Source organism: Canis lupus, chromosome 12, assembly GCF_011100685.1.
Source record: "Canis lupus familiaris isolate Mischka breed German Shepherd chromosome 12, alternate assembly UU_Cfam_GSD_1.0, whole genome shotgun sequence".
In the NCBI taxonomy this organism is placed as follows: domain Eukaryota; kingdom Metazoa; phylum Chordata; class Mammalia; order Carnivora; family Canidae; genus Canis; species Canis lupus.
The window spans coordinates 16,411,786-16,439,647 of record NC_049233.1 but is presented as its reverse complement, the minus strand read 5'-3'; the positions used below and the strand labels follow the sequence as shown (position 1 = coordinate 16,439,647).

The 27,862-nt window shown below is 35.5% G+C and overlaps 1 long non-coding RNA gene across 1 annotated transcript; it reads left to right on the top strand.

Moving 5' to 3' along the window:
• On the top strand, positions 1 to 27,862 carry LOC111098154. Its single transcript, XR_005367394.1, has 5 exons — positions 1 to 63; positions 1,298 to 1,484; positions 4,011 to 4,096; positions 26,619 to 26,741; positions 27,763 to 27,862. It is a non-coding gene; the product is annotated as an uncharacterized LOC111098154 (long non-coding RNA).

Sequence of the window (27,862 nt, the reverse complement as noted above, 5' to 3'; positions counted from 1 at the left end):
AGGTCCCTTCACAATCTGATGGTAATACAGGGGCTCCATTTCCTGAGAGATTATTTCCAGGAGGTGAGTTGTTTTTTTTTTTTTTTGTTTTTTGTTTTTTGCCATAAGATTCTGTAAATAAAGTTTTATAAGAACACCATTATGCTCATTCTTTTACATGCTTTTACACTGCAACAGCAGAGTTAAGTTGTTGCAAGAGAGATATAGCCAACAAAGCCTAAAATACTTGTTATCTCTCATTTACAGAAAAATTAACACCCAACACAGGGTACAAAGAGAAAGATTCTGCACCCTCTGCTCGCAGAAATGAAGCTGCTTATCAAGTATTCCAGATATCAGTAGAAAATTAAATGCTAGGTAGGGAACTGCAACAAAGCTCCAAATGTATAATGAGGCATTACAGGACTGATAGAGTAGATTTCAGGAATACTATAAACATAAAACTTCTCTTGTAATGCTGATACCATTGAAAAATAAATCATCCAACCACAGTTAAATCTCAGTGTCTATAACCATTTTACTTAGTAAGATATTAACATAAGATGGCTCAACATCTTGTTAACAAAGAGAAAAACAAAAAGTCAACCTATTACAGTTGAACATGACACAAAAAATTTCTTCACAGTTGTTAAGTTTGTACATTAGTCTACAATCACAATTCCAGACTTTCCTCAATTATGTAAATTATGTTATCTTTATTTCTCCCATACTGGCTAAAAATTGAGATCTGAGTTGCAAATAAACCTATAGAAAGAGGACAAGAGAGACTTGAAATGAAATGTATGGAGAAAGTAAAAGTTAATGCTTCCATAAATGTTCTTCATATTTTGGGTTGTACCTAACCTGGCGCATTCTGTTCACATCTCCTTTCAAATTTTATCTGTAGTCCTTCCAAAAGTTACACAGGTTATCTTGTTTAACTGTAACTCTCTTTTTCAAAACCCATCTTCATCACCCTTTTTTCTCTAACTACGTCTGTCATTTGCATAAGCATTTATCCCTTGACTCATTAATACCTTGGGCTATATTCCAGTGGTAAAAAGAAAATATGAATTCAACAATCTACTATTGTTAGTAAGAATATTAAAATATTGTATATGCATCTATAAAAATAGATATAAAATGTGTAAATAGAGGACCAAATTAATAACTTTTTATATTAATGTTGTTAGAAGTCAAGTTTTCAATATAAGAAAAAAATCAATATATGAAATCAAATAAGTAAAAAGCCTATAAGATTAAATTTGAACTGAATTTTATGATCTTTTGATTTATTTTTCTCTTTTTTAAAAAATAGTATATGTTGCTCATCTCTTCACCATGAAACAATAATAAACTGAGGCAAATGAGAAACTCTGTTACATAGATTACAACCGCTCAGTACCACCACTTCCCCCTGAAATGTGTCAACTCCTTGGAGAAATGGCTAATTCATGACTGCAGAAGGAAAACTAGAACTTCTTGACACACCAGGAAGCAAGGAGGTAATGAAAGACATTCTAGAGATATCACCAAGGCATATTATTATGTAAAACAGACAAATCACAGGAATGTCAAAATATACAGGCGCTGACAAGAATGGGTTATATCAGTGGCCAAAAGTAGGACAACTGGACATCAAAAAGAATAATGAGGGGCACCTGGATGGCTCAGTGGTTGAGCGTCTGCTTTTGGCTCAGGTAGTGATCCCCTGGGTCCTGGAATCAAGTCCCTGCATGGAGCTTGCTTCTCCTTCTGCCTATGTCTCTGCCTCTCTCTCTCTCTGTCTCTCTCATGAATAAATAAATAAAATCTTTTTTTAAAAAAGAAAAAGACTAATGAGAGAAATGGATTAAAATGCATAAAATATATCAAAACCGTAATGATATTTTTAAAAATTACTTATTGGTCACTCTTAGAGGTTACTATGATAGCACCTCATTATTCTAAAATTTGGTAAATAAGTATGGAAAAGCATGCACTTATCTCACCTTTTCAGTGTGGACTATGAATAGTAAATGAGAGAATGTTCTTTTTTACGGAAGAATCATAAAAACAGAGTAAATGATAGAATCAGAAAATCACCGCTTTAGGAGATCCCTGGGTGGCTCAGCAGTTTAGCGCCTGCATTCTTCCCAGGGAGTAATCCAGGAGTCCCGGGATTGAGTCCCACATCAGGCTCCCTGCATGGAGCCTGCTTCTCCCTCTGTGTCTCTCATGAATAAATACATAAAATCTTTAAAAAAGAAAAAACATAGTTTTTAAAATTGTAATGAAATTCTATGCATAGGCAATGTTTATCATTATCTGTTAATGCCATTCAGAGAAAGATTTCTGGGAAGATGTAAATGAAGTTATCTTCCTTATAATACCAGACCCATGGATCAATCTCCACATTATTAAAACTAATATCCCTTTGGTGTAATGCAATAATAAATTTACAGCCCCACCTGTGAATTATTCTATCTCCTCCCTCTGAAAAAGAAATTGAATCTGAATCTATTCAAGCTTCTATAACTATCAAGTTTACAGGAGGTAAATGAGGTAAAGGAATACTTTAAACAATACCATGAGATAGCCATCAGCAAAATACATAATGCAGATAACTTTATGACAATTAAATGTTTCCTTCAGTAAAGAATTGGCATTTTAAAGAGGAAAAGGGAACTATTATGGATTACAGAATATATAATCCATATGTAATATATGGACAGGCTTACATTCTTGCATTATTGGCAAATGAACTATTTAAGACATTTTTGAGAGCAATAAAAAGTATTGATCATATAGACGGGCTATTAGATGAATGCAAAGAATTATTCTTAATTTTAGTGGATTTAAAGTATGGTTATATGGGATCCCTGGGTACCTCAGCAGTTTGGCACATGCCGTTGGCCCAGGGGGCGATCCTGGAGTCCCGGGATTGAGTCCCAAGTCGGGCTTCATGCATGGAGCTTGCTTTTCCCTCTGCCTGTGTCTCTGCCTCTCTCCCTCTCTACGTCTGTCATGAATAAATAAATGAAATGTTTTTTAAAAAATAAAGTATGGTTATATTATTAACATCTTTATCCATTAGGAGCGCTAAAGCCATTTGTGAGTGAAAAATATTTTAATTTTTATTAATATTTAAATTTCCTTTTAAATAGTACAGTAAAAAAAAAATGGAGGGGTGATAATTAAACCAGGAATGGCAACATTTTAATAATCATTGTAATTGGATAAGCCCATGAAGTTTCATTGTACTATTCTCTTTACTTTTGAAAATAAATGTACATTTGAAAATTTCCATATGTAAAGACTTTAAAAAGGAGAAAGTAAATTTTTGTCTATGCAACCTGGAAGTACAGCTGGGAAAAAAATAACTACTCTCTCTCCAGTTTTTGTACAACTTTGGAAACATGCATATTCAGTACTGCTCCAAGTGGATTTAATATAGATATCTTTCCAACAGTTTAATTATTTGAAAGATTTCCATGTTTTAAGGGAGTGATACTACCACAATGATATTGAAGTCTCTGTCCAATCTATTTTATCTGTAGGTAGCAATGATCCACCTCAATGGTTCTGAAACTTTTGGTCCTCAGATCCTTTTTATTCTCAAAAATTGTAGAAGACCCTGAAGAATTTTTTTTAATGTGGGTTATATTTACACTAATTCTTTGTTAAAAATCCCAACTAAAAATTTTTTAACAATATTTTTTAAAAGTTTCTTTTTTTTAAAGATTTTAGTTATTTATTAATGAGAGACACAGAGAGAGGGACATAAACATAGTCAGAGGGAGAAGCAGGTTCCCTGTAGAGAGCCCAATGTGGAACTCGATCCCAGGACCCCAGGATCATGCCCTGAGCCAAAGACAGACACTCAACCATTGAGCCACTCAGGTACCTTAACAATATTTATTAAAATATTAACAATGACAACTCCATTACGTGTTCACATAGAGGATTAATTTTATAAAAAATAACTCTATTTCCAAAAACTTGGTAAGAAGAGTGACATCACTTTCCTTTTTTTTTTTTTTATTTTCAAGTTTTCCTGATGTCTGGCCTAATTAAATGTGATTGGATTCTCATCTTGGCCACTGCATTCAATCTGTTGCAATATATTCTATTTAAGGTAGGTAACAAAAATTCAGTTTCACACAAATATACAGTTGGAAAAAGATTATTTTAACAGCTTTTTGAGATAATTGTGGCTTTTTTTTTAAAGATTTGATTGATTGACTGATTGATTAATTTGAGAGAAAGAGCCTGAGTGGAAGAGGAACAAAGGAGAGGGACAAGCTGACTGTGCTTAGCATGGAGCCCAACAAAGCTCATGACCCTGAGGTCATGACCTGAGCTGAAATCAAGGGTGAAAAGCTTGACCGACTGAGCCACCCAGGTGCCCAGTGGCTATTTTTCTTTGAATCCACACCAAAACCAGCCAAGGCCATAATTTCTTAAAGATTGGGACACCTGGGTGGCTCAGCAGTTTAGCGCAGGCCTTTGGCCCAGGGCATGATCCTGGAGTCCCTGGATCGAGTCCCACATCGGGCTCCCTGCATGGAGCCTGGTTCTCCTTCTGCCTGTGTCTCTGTCTCTTTCCCTCTGTGTCTCTAGTGAATAGATAAATAAAATCTTTAAAAATAATAATAATTTCTTAAAGATTAGTTACAATATGACATTAATAACTCTTCCTAATCAGTTACATGAAAATCCATTGGTCTCTCTTTCACTTCAGATGTCCTTTTACTGATGCATAATTTTGTCATATAACTCACTGGCTATTTGTAAGATATGAGTTCACTAAGTTACACATATCTTCCAAATGTTGAAGAGTTCATTGTTTAATATTAAAAATCACATTTGTTAATATCACCGTCGATCTCATCAGAAAACTTTTCAGTATGAGAAAGCTGCCAAGCTCACAGTGGTAGATTCAAGTTTTGCAAATTTCTAGTTCTTAAAGTCACAAATTTTCTCACTGGTAACAAACACTGTCAGTTGTTTTCCTTGAAATGACAGACTTATCTTGTTTGTTTTTGAGAAAATGTCTGCCAATTACCCAAGTGTGAATAACTGTAGTTTGTGTGTCAGTTGTTCCTTCAAGTCAAATGATGTTTCATGAAAAAAGCAGCTCGCTCAACTCAGAATTCAAAGCATCTCACAATTGCTTTTGTTAAAAAACAGCCATCACACTTCGGTATGCATCAGAAGAGATTTATGCACACTCTCCATTTCATCACACAGACTATTAAAAACAGCATCTATTCAAAGACTAAAGTTTAAGACAATTCATAATTTTTAGTGCTTCATTAAGGGCATTCTTCGGTGTAACTGTCACTTTTATTACTGTGGGTTCATGGTAGTGGAGAATATAATGAGTGCTAGCAAACTTTAGTGTTACTTTCTTGATTCTTACTAAATTGCCAGCAGTTTTACCCACTATCAGTGGAAAAATCAGTGAAGAAGGCAAATCATTTTTATAAAAATTATGTTTACCTAGAGAAAACCTGCAATAGTCTCAGGGATCTCTAGGGATCTTTGGATTGTGCTTTGAGAGCCACTGGTCAATCTTGAACATATTATTTCAGTTCCTCCACATATATGATAGAAATGTTCATTTTGATGCAGGAAATTCATAGAAATGAATAGATATGACTATAGTTTTCCAAGACTCATTAAGTCATTAACTGCCTCTCTTCTCATGTTCACATTTCTAAAGGAAAATATATAACCTATCTAAAATTGTGTATTCATATTGTTTTGATTTCCTCAAAAGAAAATATACAGAATACTGATTTTTTTCTCCTAGACAGAAAACTTTAAAAGGAATATATAAGGCATAGAATTCTTAAAAATTAATTATAAAAAAATAATTGTAGGTTCACATGCAACTATAAGAAATAATACACAGAGGGATCATGTGTACCCTTTATCCAGTTTTCCCCAATGGTAACATCTTGCAAAACTATCCTGCCATAGCACAACCAGGATATTGACATTGATACAGTCAAGAGACAGAACATTTCTATTCCCTAAAGTATTATTCATGTTGCCTTTTATAGCCACCCCCATTTCCTTTCCCTTAATTCCTGGCAACCACTAATCTGTTCTTCTTTCTATAAATTTGTCCTATCAATACTTTTATATAAATAGGAACATTCATTACTATGTAAACATTTATAACTGTCTTTTCTACTTAGCATGATTTCTGAACAGTCATCCAGTTTCTTGGGTGTGTCAGCAGTTTATTCCCTTTTACTATTGACTAGGTAGCCACAGTATGGACATACCATAATTTAATCCATCAGTGGAAGGGCGTTAGGGTTGCTTCCAGTTTGGGGCTATTAAGAAGAAAGCTGCTATCAACATTCACGTACAGGTTTTTGCTTGAACATAGTCTTCATTTCTCTGAGATAAATTCCCAGCCCTAAGATTGCTCAGTGTAGTAGTTACATATTCAATTTTTAAGAAACTATCAAGCTGTTTTTCAAAACGGCTATACTAGCTTCCATTCCCATCAGCAATATGTAAATCATTCAATTTCTCTGCATCCTCTCCATTATTAGTGATGTTACTATTTTATACTTCTGCCTTTCTAGTTCCTATGCAATAATATCATTTTGCGGTTTTAATTTGCAAACTAAACATTTTTTAATATTAATATTTTTAATTTATAAATATTATGTATTTTTGTTATAGTTCTACAGAAGTCCCTAAGGCTTCATTCATTGTTCCAGCCTGTTTTCTCTTTGTTGCCCATTGTTGGTCTTACAGATTACTGATTCTTTCCTCTGACCCATCCATTCTGTTGTTGATCCCATCTACTGAATATTTTATTTACAATTGTTCTTCTTTAATTTGGTTATCTTATTATCTCCTTTTCTTTACTGAAATTTCAATTTTTTTCATTTCTTTCAATCACTTTTATAAGTACATATTGACTTTATCATGGCCACTTTCAAATCTTTGTCAGACGATTCTAGCATCTCTGTCATCTTGGTGCTGACATCTATTGATTGTCTTTTTCATACAGTTTGAAAAAAGTTTCATACATTCCATTTTCTGGAATGACTAGTGATTTTACATTTTGCCTGCACATTTTTGTAGTATATTATGAAACTCTAGATCTTATTTAAACCATCTCGTTTAGCCAGTTTTCTCTGATACTCTCTGGCAGAGGAAGGAAAGCACTACCTCCTTACTGCCTAGGGAAGGTAGAGAAGGTTCCCCACTTGGCCTTCATTGACACACTAGGAAAGATTCTGACTGTTACTGTTGGGAGGGATGGGATTTCTAGCTACTCAGGTGATCTTCCATGACACCTCAGTGTGATGTGCTCATTACTTCTGGGTAATGGTGAAAATCCTGATTTTTCAGTGGACCTCAGAGACCACCCCAGCAGAGAAGTGAAAGGGCACCTCATTACTTCCAGATTGGGGTGGAAATCAGTTCTTCACACAGTCTCTACTAATGTCATGGGTAGGGATGCCTCATTATGGGTCAGCAGAGGTGAAAGACCCAGCTCCATATGTTGCCTTCCCAATTGTGGAAGTGAGTGTTAGGTTCCACCTTACACTTGACCACAAGAAGGTCAAGCCTAAGCTTCTTAGTCATGTGGGGGCTCTCTTTTTCTCTCTTTTTCTCTAATAAAAAGACCTACAAAATCTTTTTAAAAATGGTATTGCCTCCACTGTGTTATTTACCCTGAATATAACTCCATGCCTTGTATTAACTTGAACTTTACTTTGGGTTAAAAACTTTACTTTAGGGTTAAAAACTTTCTTAAGAAAGGTAGCCCTTAAAGAACTTCTATCTTCACCAATATTTATGAATAGTATACCTCTTCTCCTCTTTTTCACTAAAGAATGCTTAATATTTCTCCTCCCTACCTCAAATCATTTTTCTCATGGAATTGTTCTGGAAAAGACATAAAAGATATAAGCTATATAGAAAACTATAGCTATTGAATACTCCTCCTTACCTTTTATAGCCTATGTTGAATCCATTTTAATTAATTCCATTTTTTATTGCTTTTTCAGGATCTGATTTTGCTATACAAATAAAGAAATGAAAAATCATTTATGAATACCACCATACATTTTTTAAAGATTTATTTATTTATTAGAAAGAGAGAGAGAGCATAAGTGGGAGGGGTAGAGGGAGAAGGAGAGAGAATCTTGAGCAAACTTCACGCTGAGCACAGATCTCCACAAGGGGCTTGATCTCACAACCTTGAGATCATGACCTGAGCTGAAACCAAGAGTCAGACACTTAGCTGACTGGGACACTCAGGCACCTCAAGGTCATACATTTTTATTAAACATTGAAAATGAAGTAGAATCAGAATATTTTTCTTTGTAGCATAGAGATAATGCAGCAGTTATACATGTAACTGGAGTAAAATGAAAAAAACAGAGGATGGTATTTGAGAATTATCTGATGAACTCTCCTGAGAATCAATATTTAAAGTCATTTGGAGTTATAGATGGACCATCAATACTTAAAGTTAAAACACTGAATCATCTATTCAGAAAACATAATAGTAGGTCAATCCAACATCAGTCATTAGTGCTTTACAAAAAAAATAACACAGCATAGAAACAAGGAACAAATAAAATATGTCTTGATATAGACCGAGGGAAAATAACATCTATACCATTTGAGCAGGTAAGCACACCATCTGAGAGTGCTGGCACACTCAGAGAGCTTGAGGACAACACCAGACAACAGCTGAAAAGGAGAGGATGTGTTTGAAAAGTACAGGTACAGGAAATGCTCGAAAGAAGGTGATGAGGTATTGCTGCATGGTTTTGTAACAACACACACTGGCATGACCCTGTACAAAGCCTTCGTCTTAGCTTTTCTGAGCGCCATCTCCCTCATCTGCTAAATAAGGAGCATGACCAGGTAATTTCAGAACCCTGACAGAACTATGTGCCTAGCTTCATAGTCTTATGTCAGACCTGAATAGAAAAAGCTAGATATACTTAAATAACCAATTGGTAATTATTACTTACAATAAGGAAAAGAATAGGAAATTCCACTAAATGGGATTCTAGTTTAAACTTGATTATCACATTAATGCCTTGATCAAAGGCAATTCCACTTGAAATCATCTCCTTTGTGTAAAATGTGAAATTAAGCATTCTTTAAAAGGCGAAATCTCATAAGGAGTCAAGAAAACACTCACTTTCTTGATTAAATGAATACATTGAGAATAATTCATGAATCTGCTTACTCTTCCCTAGCAATACAAAAGCCTAAACTTAAGTAATACAGTGTAAGTATACAGCAGTGTAAGTCAGGTGGGAAAACTTTGACAAAGGGCTTGCCCGTCCATAGCAAGCTAAATGTAAAAGAACCTCTCTCTTGCTAAACGTCCATCTGGAGAAGTTCCTTTGCAGTTTTAAGCAACTGCCTACCTACCTACAGTAGCACAAGAACTCCTTTAGAGTTTCTTGGACAAGAGCAAAGAGAAAACAATAATCTAATTTTTGAATGACTGAAGATGTTGAAACATAAATGAGAAAAAGAGCAGGTCAAACTTTTCACAGCAACATTTCCTAATAAGGTATTATACTCACTTATTAATAATATTTAGCTTGATTTTTGAAGTCTGAAAATACTTTTTACACACTGCCTTTACAAAAGAGCTTTCTTAATTTTGTATCAGACTGTGAAGAGTAAGAGTTTAAGATGTAAATTGGGGCACCTGAGTGGCTCAGTCAGTTAAGCATCAGACTCTTGATTTCGGCTCAGGTCATGATCCCAGAGTCATGGGCTCAAGCTCAGCATTGGCCTCCATGCTCTGTATGGAGTCTCCTTATCCCTCTCCCTTACTCCTCTCCCACTTGCACGCTCACTCTCTCTCAACCTCTCTTTAATAAATAAATGAAATCTTTAAAAAATATATTTTAAAATGTAGAAAGGGTGAGATCTAGATTGATAGTTGCTCCTCAGTCAGACCAGAAAGCGTTGTTCTAACAATTCCAGGTGAGCACTTAAAAAGTGTTTTTCATATACCTTTAATAATTTGCTCACAAAAAAACCCCACCAAAAATAGATGTCATAGATAAGGGAAACTGAGGATTAAATGACTTGCTTATCTTTAGTATATAATGGGTGGTAGAAATAGGATTCAAACCTAGGACCTAGGCTGCATGGAAAGTAAATGAAGACTGAAAGAAAGAAAAGGAAGCAAGGCATAAAGCCTTTTGGTATCTTCTCCAGACATCTCTATTCTTCCTATTACACACTTTTGATCCTATCATCTTATTTTCCTGGACAGGTTCAGTTTTAGTCAGAGATCTAATTTTCAGGGACTACTACAAAGTCTTGCTGCCTTTGACCTGCAGCTATATAGTTGAATTCTAGTTTTTTGCTGAATTACAATTACCTTCCCTTCTCAGGCTGAAGACTTTAATCCCATACTGAATTCATACATCTTTGAGAGGTCCAACATTTGTAGTTTTATAAGGTTTGACTTCAAGGTGGCATAGAAAGGGGCTCTGAGAATACGGATTAATGAGGGATGGGAAGGGATAGCATGGGATTACTGAGAACACAAGGTAGAAATCAGTGAAGGAATATCTATTCAGAGAGAAAAAAATGGTAAATATAGAACAGGGATTCTGTGATCTCTAAGCATCCCCTGCATCAAAATCATACCTAGAGTTTTTCAACTTCCTTTGGGTTCTCAGTGTGGAAATAGAGAACATGAGCCAAAGTATAAGAAGATATCAGAATTTCGGGGCTGCAATATTTTAAAAGTTCTTTTTTTCTTTTCTAATCATAGAGAGTAAATTAAGAGTGCCCAAAAGATCAAAGAACTTTTCCTGCAATGAGTTACTACTTTTGTTTAAGTGTTTAAAAGTTGGCAAGAAAGATTTCAGTCCAGAAAAAATATTGGCCTCCATAACTGCTGCCAGTTTGAACTCTTAACTCCCTCACAGGATGCCTTAAGTACATTAACATAGGTAATACTTTGACAACCCTGTGAAGTAGGTTGTCCATAATCATTATTTTATACGTGAGGAAAAACTTTGATCAGAAAAGTGAAGTTCTTGCCATGGTCATTGAATTATTAGATAATGCAGCCAAAATTTGAGCCCAGATCTATAAAACTCCACAGCCTTAGAGAATTACCACTGTATTTCACATTTCCTTTGGGTGGAGTGGGGGTAATCCATGATATGAGAAATAATTACAGCATATATGAAACAAGTGTTTAATTATGTCTAGCATTGCACCAAGCATTGCACATATATTTCTATTAACTATTCCCACAATTTTATGAAGTAAGAATTATATCATTTTACTGATGAGGAAATGGAGGGAGAGGAAGTAACTCATCTAAAATGGTAAAACCTGAATTCCAATCAAAATAGCTTAATCCAAAAGTTGGTTCTCCTACTGGTTAAGTCTCACAATGACTAATGGCTCAAGATTGGTGTCTAAAAAGGGTGCTGTTACAAAGATACTCTTGCAAGAAAACCTGCATGGCAATGGAGAATGTTCCCGTCTTTACTTTAGGTAAGTCTCTTGCTTGTGTAAACTATCAAGCCTGGGACATCCTCAAAAACTGGTAAGGAGGAAAACTGACCATATTTACTGAGCAAACATTTCAGAAATTTGGGTTGACATCAAAAGGGGCTGCTTTTGTCAAGTGCTCTCCTCATTTTTGACACCTGCTGAGTTGCTTGTGTTTATGCAATCAGAAGTAAACTCTTAAGAATCAGGTTTTTTGGGCAGCCCCAGTGGCTTAGCGGTTTAGCGGCACCTTCAGCCCAGGGCCTGATCCTGGAGACCCAGAATCATCGAGTCCCATGTCAGGCTCTCTTCATGGAGCCTGCTTCTCCCTCTGCCTGTGTCTCTGCCTCTCTCTCTCTCTCTCTCTGTGTCTCTAATCAATCAATCTTTAAAAAAGAATCAGGTTTTTCACTGGGGCCTGGGAATTTTAAAATTGTCTGATCCTTTTGAAAATTGCAAGCAGCTCTCAGTCTGGTGTTAAAAGTCTTAGGAATCTTTTATAATACTCCTTGTCTGGAGTTTTCTTAAGTTGGAACACTTCCCCTCTGTCCGTTCTCTCCTTAATGCCAGTTTCCCTCTTCCTCCATTGCTCACTAGTCAGATGTTAAGTGATCATTTACTCTGCCAGCTTGTACTGCCCTAAGTCACCCTGACAAACCTCTCCTCACTGCTGTTCTTTGTAATTTCACTAGTCTTTGCTGTAATTTTTCCAAGGGCAGGGATGTTCCCTCAACCGTGATGCTGTTCATCAGGCAGTTGTTGTCAGTGTCTTGATGAAGAAGGATCCATTTATTTAGGTAATAGTTACACCATTTCAGAACAAATATAGGAAAAAAAACTTTCTCTTCACACTAGAATATGTTTGTTATCAAAAAGCTTATGAGTTACCCAAATATAGCTAGTTCTAGTTCCTAAATTGATACACATACTCATGTACATTTATAGCAGCTTTAAACAAAACGAAGACAATAATAAAAGACTTTATAAAAGGATTAATGATTTTTAAAAACTGGTTAGGTACCTTTTATTTTCTTCGCTAAAACACAATAGCTTAGCAATCTTTGGTGCTATTGCATTGCAATTTGAATTTATGACTTCTTAAACCAGGGTTTTAATATAAACTACCCAAGAATTAAGGGTGGGGTTCTAATAATTTTGCCTCCTTTATGTTATTAACATAATCTTCCTTACTTCATCTGCTTGCCATTGATATGACTACTTCAGTATGAACCAGAAGAGAAAGGATTATCACTCTAAAAGTACTGGTAAAAAGTAAGATCATACCTATTAGTATGAAAACATTTTCTATTTGCCAGAAGTATGAAATAAAACTCTTGAGTGGGACTAAACTAAAACTGGTATGTAGTGGAAAGTGAATGGATGTCAGGAACATTAGAGAGTTAGGAGTACATTATTTGACTTTAATGAGTCAGTTTCCTTATCTGTAAAATAGGAATGATGAAATTTACTTTTTTAACTATGGTTGTAATAAAGGGAAGTTACAATACATGTAAGAGACATGATACATTGCAGAGGGTCTTACCAGTTCTCTTTAGTGCCCTACCCCACTCAAGCATTGTTTGAAACATACTCCAATGTTTATCAGTGTAAGAGGCAGGAAAAGTCATTATAATAACGGGCTTGAAAGATAAACCAAATGTTTTGAAATGATTTTAAGGATTCCACTCCCCCCCCCAATTCCAAATCTTATTGACAGTGAATAAACTGAGGGTACAAGGTCATCTGACATCTCAAATCCATCCCAGAATTGCTACATCTTGTTAGTTTTAGAGCCAATTGTCCTCCCAAAGGCCTTGGAATTTTACAAGCACAGTCACTGAGCTTCTAATTGAAAGCCATTTGGAAAAAATTAAATTTTATATTTAAAGAGAAGTCATTAAATGCAAATATTAATGACCCTCATGAAACCACTGATTTCCCTTTAGATGCACTCATTGAAGCCCAGCAGATTGGAAACCGGAAAGGAGGGCATCATAATTGATAAGATGTCATCTGCATTAGCAAACCTTTCAGCTACAATTTAAAAAGCCAGAAATGGAAATTTATTTCATCCAGCAACTCAGAGTTGTTTGTGTGTGTGTGTGTGTGTGTGTTTTAATGCTCTTCTATTGAAATTCAGTTCAAAAAGTGTCTTAAAGACACATTCATTATGTTGGGTAACATAGTTTTCATTATGAAACTACCCTGGTTTAGAGTGATTTTTATGTATAGTCTATACACAAGCACCTGGAAAACTAAGTTAGTGTTGATTGTCATTTGGGAAGAGATACTAATCTATCTTTGGTTTTTCATCTCTTAAAATCATGAACATCTGGGTAACAGTTTTTCAAGCTGCAAAATGAAGAACTAAAAATATTATTTTTAAGGTAAACGGACAGGAGCATAATTCTAAGTCAGCCTATTATTGGAGTTTTCATCATATTGCCTTACCATTTTATCCAACTCATTTTCTAATGCAAGTAGTGGCTCCTTTAGTACTGTTGCTATATAACAGCAGTTTATATTGGCCACTGATTCTTTTTTCCCTCCAAATTTTGGCACTCATATCTGCCAACTCTGGCATTATCACTGAAAAGTGCACTTCTAGTCACTGCAGAGGCTCCTTTATTTGCTATTGTGGTTTATTACTAAACAAGAATGAAAATAGTTGTTATTTCCAGACCCCTGTTGTTATTCTATCTGGATCTAGGGACTCTTCCTTCTGTCATACCATCATTTGCCAGGTATCTCTTTTGTCGGAGATTTTTGTTTTTCTGTTATTATTGTTGTTTTTAAGAATGAATCCATTCATAGCTGTGCTGCTTTTACAAAGATTCCATGATAAAACAGAAATAATTTGCTTAGTTGTTAATCATTCAGCATTTTAGAAAAATAATGAGAGATATGTTTTTAAAGGGGATAGTGGAACGAGAGTACTTTCCCCCCTTTGGCTTCTTAAATAGGTCTGTAGAGAAAAGTAATTGATCCAGAATTGCACTGATTCTACAGATATATTTTTCATAGATTGATAAGAGAGAACAAAATAGGATATATAGATACAATTCCATTTTAAAGATGGTTTTAATAGTACAATAAGTCCCTATATCAGGAAGTAATATGAACCTAAGATCCTGACATATATTACTCTGTAGTGTAAGACAAAAAAATAATTTTTAAAAATGAGATATACACAACACACATCCTTGTCCTGCCAGTTTAGACAGCCTGCAAACAATGAGGCTGGTAGTAATGAATACATCCAGCAGATCTTGGTTTCTATGACCATACTCAAATAAAAAGGCCCAAGACTTCTTAGAGAAATGACTGATTCTAGGTCTGAGGCAGTGAATACATAAAAAGAACCTGGAGCATGTTGAAGTTCTAGAAATAAGGAAATGTTAAATAAAAAAATAAAATTAAAATTAAAAGGCAAAAATTAATGGAATGTCTTTAAAGTGATTAAAGAATCATTCTATGCATTGCCATAACATTCTCTTTACCTTCATATAGTGTACCTACTACTATGCCTACAGTAATAAGCACAAGATTCATATTGAGTCATTTGTGTTCATTGGATGGGTTATGAATCTTTCATTTGCATAAGTTAGAAAGCTCATTTCAAACTGACCTCAGTAAAATTTGGAATTTCTAGGTTCATAAAAGCTAAGGGAAACATCTCGTGTGCTATTGAATGCAAAACTAATTAAAGGAATCTAGTAATTATACCTTTAACAAAATATCTCACAGATATATCACAGCCCTAAAATATTTAAAATCTATATTTATAAAATCAGACAGTTACTCCTGGGAAGGCAGTCTGAGAATCTCCACAGACCTATCCCCCAGTAAAACAAGCATAACTGGTGAAAATTATTTTTAAAACAGCAAGAACAACCATTTAATGCCTCTGGAAATTTTCCTAAAAGCATACAGCATATGAGAAAACTTTCCTTCAAAAAATCTACTTAATGTCAGTAAGAACAGAAGTCTGTAGTACTTGACTCATGACTTGTTCCCCCTCCCTCCTTCTCCTGCTCACCAGGATGGAAGCTAAAAGGAAATAAAACAATTATTGTAAGTTCAATACATGCCAGGCATTTGCTGTTCTGACTCACATGTGTGTGTATATCACTTAGAGTAGTGAGTGCCTGAAACACAAATAAAAATGAATATATATGATTATATATCTATATAATTATATATATATATATATATATATATATATATATATATATATATATATCAGTCTCCAAGGTAATCCTCTCCGTGAGACAGTTGGCTATTTTTATCTCCATTTTACAGATGAGAAAACTGAGCTGCAGCAAGGTTAAGTAACATTTTCAGGATTTACAGTCTGTAAGTAACGGAGGGTCAGGATGGCAGTGAATTCAGATACTCTGGATCCTGAGCCCATTTCCGAACAATCAGTCTCTGGTATGAGGAACTAGAACTGGCAAGAGAATCCAGTTTCCTGGGGCTCCTGGACCCTCTCTCACATCAGAGCACCTGCTACACTAAAGAGTATTATAGTATTTTGATACATTTCAAGAAAGATCTGTGATGATATAGGAATCTATTAAAGAGACGCCTGGGTGGCTCAGTGGTTGGGCATCTGCCTTTGGCTCAGGCATGATCCTGGGGTCCCAGGATCAAGTCCCACACCGGGTTCCCTGCATAGAGCCTGCTCCTCTCTCTGCCTATGTCTCTGCCTCTCTCTCTCTGTGTCTCTCATAAATAAATAAATAAATAAATAAATAAATAAATAAATAAATAAATAAAATCTTTAAAAAAAAAGAATCTATTAAAATTGTTTTACCAGTGTGATACATGTTTGCTTCTTCTCATCAATTTAAATTTTAATCTCAAAGTGATTTTTTTATGCATAGAAGTCTGTGGTTTTAAGTTTATCTACTTTTGAGAAATCTTTAAGTTCCTGATTACCATTAGTGTTTTAAATTCATAAGAGATTTCACATCTGAGGATAATGCTACAAATGGAAGATTATAACTCTGTGTGGGGAATAAGATTCAGAGAGAAATGAAAACTGAAATGATAGAAATTTATATTTATGCAAATATTGTTAGTAATGAGCACTAAGACAAAAAAAGAACATTTTAAGTAGAGAAATACACTAAAAAATAAATGCATCCTTTAAGTCTTTCATGAGGCCTCAACAGCTGTTTAACAAAATAGAAAGTTATAAAAGCATTAGAGGAATTTATCCCTATACATTTGGCTTGCTCTTAGAAAGAAATTAATATTCAGGGAACAATTCATACCACAGATATTTCACAATAGTAGCAACTATTTCTACATAATACTGAAGACAGATGTGTATAGAAAATACAAAAAGGACTGTATCAAATGATATCATTAGTGTTTTTCTTATATGTCCCAATGAATCCTTATAATGCTAAGGCAGTTTTCATAGAGCTCAAGGAAATGATATTGAGAGCCCGTTGTGTATATCTCATAAACAGGAAATAATATAAAGGATAGAAAGTGAGGTAGTGACAAGCAAAGTACACAAGTCCTGAGGTGGTGGTAGGAAATGATATAAGGGCAGTAGGATTAGAAACAGGATTTCTTTTAGCTCTTCAGTGTCTTTCATTCCCAAAGAGGAAGCCACATGAAATAGCTTTCCATGGTATACCTTTCTGCATGTTAAATGCCCATAGCATTCAGTGTGCCTCCCTGTAGCACTCACTTGATTCTTCCTAGCATTGCTGTAACCTGTTTCTTTGCCATATTCTCCATGAATAACATGAGAGGACATTTAGTGAAGAGCTGCTGCTGGACACTTGTGAAACGTTTCTGTCTTGTTTCTGACCCTTAAAACAACCTTGTTTATAAAAAGCATCCTTGTTTATAAAGACAAGTCAAGAAAACAAAGGTACAGAATGTTGAATTTTTTGTCCAAGGTCTCGTCGTAAGTTTTATAGGTGGAATTTAAACTTACACATATGTAATTCAGAGTAAATATTCTTTTTATATTGCCTTTTTAAAAAAAAGATTGTATTCATTTATTCATGAGAGACACAGAAAGAGAGGCAGAGACATAGGCAGAGGGAAAAGCAGGCTCCCCATGGGGAGTCTCTTGCAGGACTCGATTCCAGATCCTGGAATCACAGCCTAAGCTGAAGGCAGATGCTCAACCACTGAGCCACCCAGGTGGCCCCTTACCTTGCCTTTTGATGCCCTCCTGAGGCTCACAGTATCTAAAATAACCTGAGTGAAATGTTAAGTAAAATGATTTAGGTGAGATATTAGGGTATCATGTAAATACAAATGGCCTAGCAGCAAGAACTTTGAGTTTGAACTACGGGGCAATCATAGATTAGCTGCAAAGTTCTTCTTGAGTAAACAGCCTCACCTCTCCATGCTTTTATGCTTTGTTTACTCAACTACACAATGGTGACTCAGTGACTTGAATGAAAGCTCATATTTGCTAGCAGGTATCAGAGACTTACTTTCACTGGTAAAGCATGCCTGGCCTCAGCCAGATACGGTTCTATGTTTGATCCATCACTCAGTCACCAGCCAATCCTTTTAACCTCCGTTATGGTACCAACATCCCACTTCTGTTTAGACCTGTTCATAAAATAGTAACCACAGAGAATTTCCTTTAACGGTGTTAAATGGAGATCAAAGTTCTTCAGTCCAAAGTTTGGAGCCCAGAAAAAAAAAAAAAAAAAAAAAAAACAATGATTCATTTCTTAGTTATAGGAGCTTCCAATAATTCCCATAAAAGCTATATTAAAAAAGGCAGAGCACGTCAGTGTATTTAAGGCAGAACACATCAGCGTATTTAAAACATACCCCTTTGCTTCTTTTTCGTTGGGCTTATATTAGCACATCCTCGGCTCTATTCTTTAGGCTTGACATTAATATTAAATTGGCTGGTGCTTTTATGGGGAGCCACAGATATATTTTCTGCTGTTGCTGTAGGGATCCTACAAGCAACAAGTGACTTGTTTGAATTGTCACTTTCTCTGACACTTTGTGTTGCTCTTGGGTTTCTGGCTTCAGTTCTTCTATCCCATGGTTTACAGTCTGGGCTGGATACTCCTTCTTTCAACAGCATAGCATAGAAGGCTAGAGTTGAAAGACCACAGAAACTCACAGAAAAATCCAGACTGTGACATGGTTTTTCAAAGTGCTCCAAAAATCGAAGTGATGCTTCGTTGAGCACCTCCTGCAGAATACACCCAAGTGGAACATTTCCTTGCAAGCATTTCTCATCCCTGCTCTGACTTGGACTCCACTTATAATTACATAGTGACTTTGAAATCATTTTAGGCAGTATGGCTAGACAGGATTAGACAGGTTATCAAAATATCCTTTTTTTTCTCTAAGGTTTTCTGCTTTCCAACATCCTAAGCCTTCACATGCTGGGATGTGGTATAAAAGTAGGAAGTAAATGAATTGAAAAGTGAAACTGTTAACCTTTGAGATTTGACCACACCAGAGGGAGATTTTTCTTGTACTCAGTAGAAATTGCATATGTTAATAGCGTAGGTGTGTGCGGGCATTTCTGCCCCAGCCATGTTGAAATTAATGGCTTTAGGCCTTAGGATTTGAGACAATCTCCAAATGTATTTGGAAGGTAAAGAGGGATCACACAGCTTCCTTGTACTGACAGATTCACCTTGAAGAGTGGAACCTTCCTTTGCTTCTATCCATTCTCCTTTTGTTATGATTCAAGGTGCTATTTAGCCACTGAGAATTTCAGTAGGGCCCTATTGCCAGAGTCAGGACATTGGGTTTATTTGGCAGGTGATTATACAGGAGGTACAATTTTGTTGTCCATCTATCCCATTTCCATTGTGGAGCATTCTAGTCTAAATTAAGAAATAAAAATTATTATTTCCAAAACCAGAAGTTTCAAGATGCTGTGATCATGCAATATTTCTGTTGTCCTTGTCTTTATGACTACAGTTCCATTCTGGGAGATTTGTTACCTTCACTCTGGTGGGGAGTGGCTTTTGCCAAGAAAAAGCAAACTTAAATTAATAACCCATTAACAATAGGTTATTTAGGTTTTTTTGGCCCCCCATCCCTCAAATGGCATGAAGTTCTGGTGAGACATAGAAATGAGTGAAGCAGGCCCAACTGAAAGGGTTTATTGTGACCTGGGCACTGTATGGCCCACCTGTCTGGATGCCAAGTAAACAAATTTCAAAAACTGAGCTATCCAAATCAAACTCAGTTATGGATACACTGAGATATAGGTCATAACTCCCTATAGGAAGTCTAGAATAAACATCCTCCTATGGCTTTTGCACTTCTTTCAGAGACAGGGAATGGTGATTTGAAGACTCATAGCCTTGGCCAGCTCCAGTCATGGCTTCATTCACAGCTCCAGGCAGTGTGGGTGGGGAAGGCCCATAACTGCCCAGCATGTGGAAGTTAAGAAAGGGACTAGGTAATGAAGACTCTAATCAGGATCAATTTGCCACAACTCTAAAAGTTACTTTAATGTAAATCAGCCTTCCTGTCTTCATAATTAAGAGAATATAATTTTTGATAAACATTATTACTGGCTACTTCAATACTAATTCGAGCTGGCTCCAATCTTCTCTATGATACTACATTAGGACTTGGCTAGGACTGGGAAGATACTAGAATTGCTGGTTCCCAGTGTTAAAGAATTATATAAACTTGACCTTCATAAAACCATGGTTTCTTAGATATGTAAGGATATTTAGTGAATATTCTGTTCCACTCTTATGTGTGAAGACCCTGAGGTCAGCTAGTTAGATGAATTTCTCAAAGTCACACATTTGGTTGGTAAGAAAAAGGACTACAGCGAGTATTTCCTACCCTTCATGCTTTTCCCTCCTTGGTTTGTTATATACACAATATTGCTACTTATGCATATTCTACGCCACATTACTTTTTTATGAACTCTTCTCCATGTAATCGCCTATATACTGAGGTCTACATAAATAAGTGTGGCATTTAAATCCTGCAAAATAGGACAAAGATTTGTGAGTTGTTTGGAATTAAGGTACAAACTTATTCTAGTAAACAAATAGATTTCACCCGCTAGACTGTTAACAGCATGAACCATCGGTAGGGATCCTTTCAACCCAGGGCCCGAACGGCAGACAGAGAGTGATATCTTCTATGATACTTACAGCCAAAACAGAAACCCAGGCACAGACTCTGCTAGCAACGCCAAACCCACTGGCAGCACTCAGCTCGGGCCAATGCATGATAGATTTTCAAACATAGCATGCAAATGACATACTATACCATGTATATCATACTCTACATGACAGGTTAGGAAGGCCAGTGTATTTCTACAAACCAATGAGGTAAAGAATATCGGAATCATTTTCTGAGACACTTCTGCAATGATCCTACCTCGTACCCCCACCCAGTATTCACAGTCTTACAAAGTGAGAGGTTTTCTTCTAAGTGCCATTTCCATTCATATATTAACTTACATATTTTGAGCTTCTTTATGTTCTTTATGTATAAGCAGAGATATGTTTATACAGTACCTACTACAAATTTTGGAATAACTAGAATCTCACTAAAAGCCAAATTTTAATAAAAATCCATGGTGGAGGAGTCACAAAGGAAAACAGATTATCAGAAAAAGCAAAGCTAGAAAGGCTGGTAAGCATAACCATCAGAATGCAAGCTGCAGGACAACCTACCTCCTTTTGGAGACATCAACTGATAGAGCAAGTGATATTAAGGATTAGCAAATTACCAGCTCAGGAAAAGCGGAACTGTAAAAAAAAAAAAAAAAAAAAAAGAAAAAAGAAAAGAAAAAGAAAAGGTTGTTTTATCTATTTCAAGTCCATTCAAGAACATGTGCTCAGACATGCTTTCACTAAAAAAGTGTCTTTTTTAAATGTAATTAATCACTACATTTTGACGGTGATCAGATCTGATTGAAACAACCTGGAAGATGATGTGTTTGGAAGCTAAAAGGAAGAAAAGCTGTTTTTTGGTCATGGGATGCTATGTTTCAAAAATATGAGCCATGATATATGATTTTAAATGTTGGTGAAGAAACCAGCATAAAAGATAAGCAAATTTAATTATGAATCAATGAAAAGTTTTTTAAAAAATGTCTATGTCACTAGATTAGGATAGACAGTTCTTTCTCTCATTACAGTTTTTAAAACGATAGGAAAAGGTTTACTACTTGCTGAACAATGCAGCCAGATTATCTTAACTGCCCAGCTGCTACTATCTTTGGGTTCAGCCACCTTGCATAAAATAATATGGGAAAGCCTGATTCCTGCTACATAATTACATTTGTGGGAGGGAAGGGATTACATTCCATGAAATTGTGCTGAGATTGAAAGGAGCAGAGCAATATCACCTGATGGAAGTTTTTATTTCTTTGTCCTCTGGCTTCCTACGTGGTCTCTATCATAGAAGAATTAGTGCTTCTTTGGGAAGAAATACTACATTTTCCCTTTTGCTAATCTTCTTTGTCATATTTTTTCTAATATATTTAGCATGTATTTACTTAGGGGCTGCTAAGTGCCAGGCACTACTCCAGGTGCTGGAAATATGAAGGAGGAGGTGAAAATATTTTACCAAAGAATGGTTTCCTATTTGTTTATTTTATTTTATTTTTTTCTATTTATTTTAAATGAAATCCCCTGCTCAGAAGGTAACTACTAGAAAATCTAAAATAATAACAGTTGAAAGAGGTTGCCACCAGGGGCTAAAGATAAAAGAAGGGATGGAGCAAGAGACAGCTGACTTTCATCATAGCTCTTCTGTATCATTTCTTTTACCACTTCTATGTATTATTTTGATATAAATTAAAACTAAGTAACTGACTCCTTGAAGAAAAGAGCTTCAGATATGTTTACATCCTCAAAAGGAGGATAAAAAGACACTGACTGAAGAGATAAGGAAAAACAGTATTAAGGAGGAGTTAGAGACATGACTCAAAATTTGTCAACTTAATAGAGAAGATCACGAAGCTTTAAAAACTCTTTAATGTTATAAGCTAGAAAAGGGTTTAGTTTTTGAATTGGCAGAGCTGAGATGACATACACAATTAGCTCTGCTAACCTTTCTTACAATTTTTGGAATCATGGAACAACTACATTGAATTTATTTTTTTTAAAAGATTTTATTTATTTGAGAGAGAGAGCACGAGCACGGGGAAGGGCAGAGGAGGGAGAGGCAGACTCCCCACTGAGCAGGGAGCCCAACCCGGGGCTCAATCTCAGGACCCTGGGATCATGACCTGAGCCAAGGTCAGACGCTTAACCAACTGAGCTACCCAGGCGTCCCTCTATTATGAATTTAGCTGAACAAGTATTTATTGAATCCCTCCTATGTCCCTGATAATGCACCAGATGCTGAAACTGTACTACGAGCAAGGCAGATGCACTCCTTCTTCTCATGACATTTATAGCATATTAGTGGAACTAAGAACCAGCGAGATTATTAACTTCATCCTGCCAAGACTCAAATATCAGGTTTTTACACAGCAAAAAACAATGACTGTTTTATCTCTTTAATGACCTGAAAGCATCAATAATTTTTTAAGTTCAAGCATCCACTCAGTTCTCTTTAACTTGTACCGTTGTACTGTGTTCAAATTTGCTTATGTTTTGCAACAGAAATATAGAATTTCCCAATCAACCATACCAGTATAGTATAATTTAAAATGTAAAATCTATATGCCACCTTGCCAGACAACAGACACAACACTTATGCTGTAGTCTACAAAACAGGTGACTCTTATTATTTGGGTAAAATATTTGGTCAAATAAATGCTTCAAATGATTATAGTGGCAGATAACATGTCACTGAGGCTTGTTCACAAAAATAACATGCAGCTGCTAATATCCATTATCTGTAGTATGCTATACAAGAAAACCAAACTCTGAATAAAGCTATCCAGTCTATTGTCAGAGATAGAAGAGAATACAGTTTTAATAGAGAAAGTATCTCTGCCTAAAGCCAATAATCTAAGCTGACTAAGCATCCATTGATTTGGGGGCTTATGAGGGAGTAGAAGCCAACTGTTTCTGCAGAGCAACAAGAGTATGACTAAGACTATGGGCCTTCAGCCTTTTCTAGTACATTCCATAAAAATTCATTGCTAGACACAGGAGTCAGCCTGGGGGCAAAGACCAAATTGGCAGTGTTCCCTCCATACATATTACCCATTGCTAAAGCTAGGTACACAGACAAAGCAAAGAGGCCAGTAAGTGAAAGAAAGTGACTTCAAGCTTACAAATCATGACTTCAGAAAAGAAATCATTTCTCAAGATAAGATTTGGAAAGAAGCCTATTTCTAAGCCTCTTGTGACTGGACTTATAAAGGGTTGTCAAAACAGTTTGGTTCATCATGCTGTAATATGCAAAATGGCATGGTACTCTCCTCATGCATGTTACACCAATAAAATTAAGCAATTAATCTTTAAGAGTCCTTCAAATGGCATATTTTTTTTAAAAGGAAAGAAGTAATATTGTCAGCTACATTTGTTCTGAAAATTTGGATAAATTAAGAGATAAAATAATTTGAGAACCAATACTAGCATCCTTCTAGCTTATTTTCACTTAATGGTTTATTAATTCCATGAGTTGGATGTTTGCCTCCCAATTAAGTACCTTCATCAACATGGAGCCATTTTCATCCCTCTAAAAATTAAATATTAATGCCTTTGTTCCGTGGGCAACAATATATATTTCTCTCTACATTTGTGTTATCTTCACTGCATCTCAGTTATAACAAAATATTTTTCCTTAAAGTTTTAATTTTTTTCTCTAACTTCTAATCAGTAAAGAAATCATAATTATTAAACTTTAAGGGTCAATAAAAACAAAGTCTCCATGATCTGTGGTTTTCTTTTTCTTATTATTATCTTTAGTTCACATGCAGTGCCTTATTTCCTTTATATAGATGATATTAACAATATCAATCATTTTTTATTCACCCCTACAGATCTTTCTAGACTAGTTTCCACTATGGATAGGACTGATTAGAGAAACACTCTGCTAGTTATCACCAAAGAACAATTTTAACGTCAACCAGTCAAAGTAAAGTCAAGTAACTGAATAGATCAATGTTTCTGAACTTTTTCTTTTCATCATTGCCCTTGCGAAGGAGATACTTTAGATATTTTTCCTAATTCCTCCAATGAATTAATAGCACAGATATACTATGTAATATATCTGTGTACAGATACATTATGTATTTTGGCTTTTTTGGAGGGCCACAAAGAATTGCAATAACTAAGATTTTTCTTCTCATCAAGAATCAATTTTTACCCATTCAGGGCCCTATAATTCCCACTGCAAATTCATGAAATAGTTGAAAAAAGTTAAATATTTCCATCACATTTTATAGGAAGTTTAATGATTCATTAGATATTTGGTAGTGTAGGCCAAAATGTTTACCTGGGAAGCAAAATTTCTTTAAAGTGTTATTTAAAAGTTCTTATACAGTTACCAACGTAAGTCATAATATATTTATATTTGCTTTGGCTTATAGTACATTTCCCCAAAATCTTTCATTAAAGTAGACCCTCTGTGGTAATATGCCATGTGTACCTGTGGCTTTGAGTACCTATGCCACTTTTTGTGCAACATATCTTCCTTTATCATTGATATTCTAGTTCAAAAACAGTATTGAAATACTTGTATATTCTTGAACATAGCCTCTGGAGGACTAAAAAGAGTCATGCTAATCCAGTTTAACTCAACAGATTAAAAAAAAAAAAAAAAAGAAGGCTCTTACCCCATCATCATCCTTTAGGTTCTAGCCTCTGCTTCTCTGCTTGTTGTCCTTTTCCACCCAATTTCTGGCCTTCTTCTTCAAGGAAAAAAAAATGAGTTCCTCTTTACTGGAGCCAGAGAATCTGCGATGTCTTTGAATGTATGTCTGCCCACTAGATTCCCTTTTCTCAACCAGAATATTCTTCATTGCAGCAAGTTACTATAATAACATAGAATGTATAATGGCCTCGTACAATGTTGGGAAAGAATTCAGAGCTGGTTTCAACCCTTACTCCTGAAAATATGATCTTGGGCTTGCCATATTGCAACATTGATCTCTTAAATATAGTAAGTTAACAAAAAGTTAAATGAGGTGTATTTTACTGTACTAGACAGTTTGTATTTTAAAAATCACACCAGTAATGCATGCATATTGATGAGAAATTAGAGGGGTAAAAACAGAGGAATAAAAACAACACTATAAAAACCATATCATCTTTTACCCCACCAACTGGAGATAACTGATTTTCAGTTGAATAATATTCTTTTGAGCACTTTAATTTTGTATTAAAGTTCATTTTTACGTAAACTATATTACATTTTATATTCCCTTGTTATGGACTGAATTGTGTCTCCCTGAAAATTTGTATGCTGGAACTTTAATCCCCAAAGTCACTGTATTTGGAGATACAATTAAAATAGGTGATTAAGGATAAATGAAATCATAAGTTTGGGGCCCCAATCCAAGGGGATTGGTGTTCTTTTAAGAAAAGAAACAAGAAAGGAAAATAGCACATCTTGTCTTCTGCACAGTTATCTTCCTCATAAATGTTTAATAACAAGATGCGTGGTTTGTCTTCTTTAGATTCTATAGTTAAGAGTTCAAAGGGCAAAACTAGCTTATACTGGGAAGGAGTAGGATCAAATTTTTAGTGGAATTGGGTATGGAAAGAAATGCATCAGTCCAGGTTAGCACTGCCTTTTTTTAGAGATCTTATGTCCAGGTGATATCCATGGCTAATTATTTGCTCCCCCAAAATGGAAACTATGTTGAAATTTTCATTCAATTTTTATAGAAGTTTATCTTTGAGAATTAGTGTTAAAGAGCTCCCAGTTTTGTTGCTTAAATCTGTAAATATATAGACAAATACTTAGAAGCTGAACTTCCAGTTGTTGTTACAGAATTGCCCCAGCATAAAATAATCTGGGGGCTTTTAGAACTGGCATAATCCTCATGGTAATTGCTAAAATACACATCAGCTGCTGGACAAAACACAGGATAAAATTGGTCATGGTGACTTTACAGGTCCCTGAACTGATAAGAGTCCTTGTACAGTGAATTCTCCATGTAGTCAGAGGTAAAGTAAGGACGTGAAGACATTCACTCATCACCTCATTCTTTATTCCAGGTATCACAATCTGCAAGTCTCAAAATGAACATTTACCTTATTCCCCAAACTCTATTTATATTACTAATATTCATGAAGTACAATGCAAAATCTTGATTCATCATTATGCAAACAACCCCTCAAGTAAGTCTGCATATTGTTTACGTTTTTAAAGAAGTTAAATGAATCTGAAGTCAAAATCTATACATTGTTACCTTCCTCATCCCCATAGATTTACACATGTGTATACTAACATAACACCTTGATTAAATGGACACAAATTATAGAGATCAAATTCATTTAGCATAGATTAATTTCCAGAGGACCATTGTGGTTTCTATATCACCTTACAGTGTGAAGAGAATGCCAGTTTTACCAGTGCTGTGAATGACAAATCTATGTTTTGTATAGCTTATCTTGATGTTTAAAATGGCCAGGAATGTAGTAGGATCAATTTTTTATAGCACCCTCTTCTCAAGGCCTATTGTCTCTAAAATTTTCACAAAGAGTCATTATTTGAAGATTTTGATCCTAATTTCAAAGATGGCATGCACTGTCTCCCAAAAACTGCCTAAAATTTTCTCTCTGTCCATAATTTACATGAGATTCTCAAAGAAGTAAGTTACTCCAATAAGACTGAGAACAATGGTCTCATCCCCCAGGTGGGTTAGACTACAATTGTACTGAGATAGTTGGAAAAAAAAATCGGTTCCTATGATTCCAGAATCCTTGGCTTTTCCCTCTTAATGCATCCTAATTCACCCTGTTCCTGTTTCAATTTACCTCGCATTTGTGCATCTAAGCCTAATGGCATGATTCTTTCCATGGTTTAACCACAAAAGACATGCACAACCCTCTCCAAACCAGCCTGGGCATGCATGCAAGAAGAGAAACTGAAGTAAAGCAGGCCTGGGTATATATAAAGATGTTTGGTCAATATTCATATATATAAAGATGTTTGGTTAATATTCATTTGGAGTGGTTTGTCTCCTTCCTAATGCATTTATGATTTTCCGATTGCCTTATAAAAGCCCTTTGATCATGATGTGCCTAGATAGGACTGTCATAGAAATTATCCAGCTTATGGTTTGCGAAGTTTATTGGATAGACTGATGTTTTGTCCTAACCTCTAAGAACTTTCAATCCTTGCTTTCATTTTCTCAAGATCCTTGTCTCTGAAGGTTTTTATCTGTTAAGCATCTCAAGACTTCAGGAATTTCCACTCTTTTTAAGGTAATGTCACTCCCACTCCCACCTGATGCTAT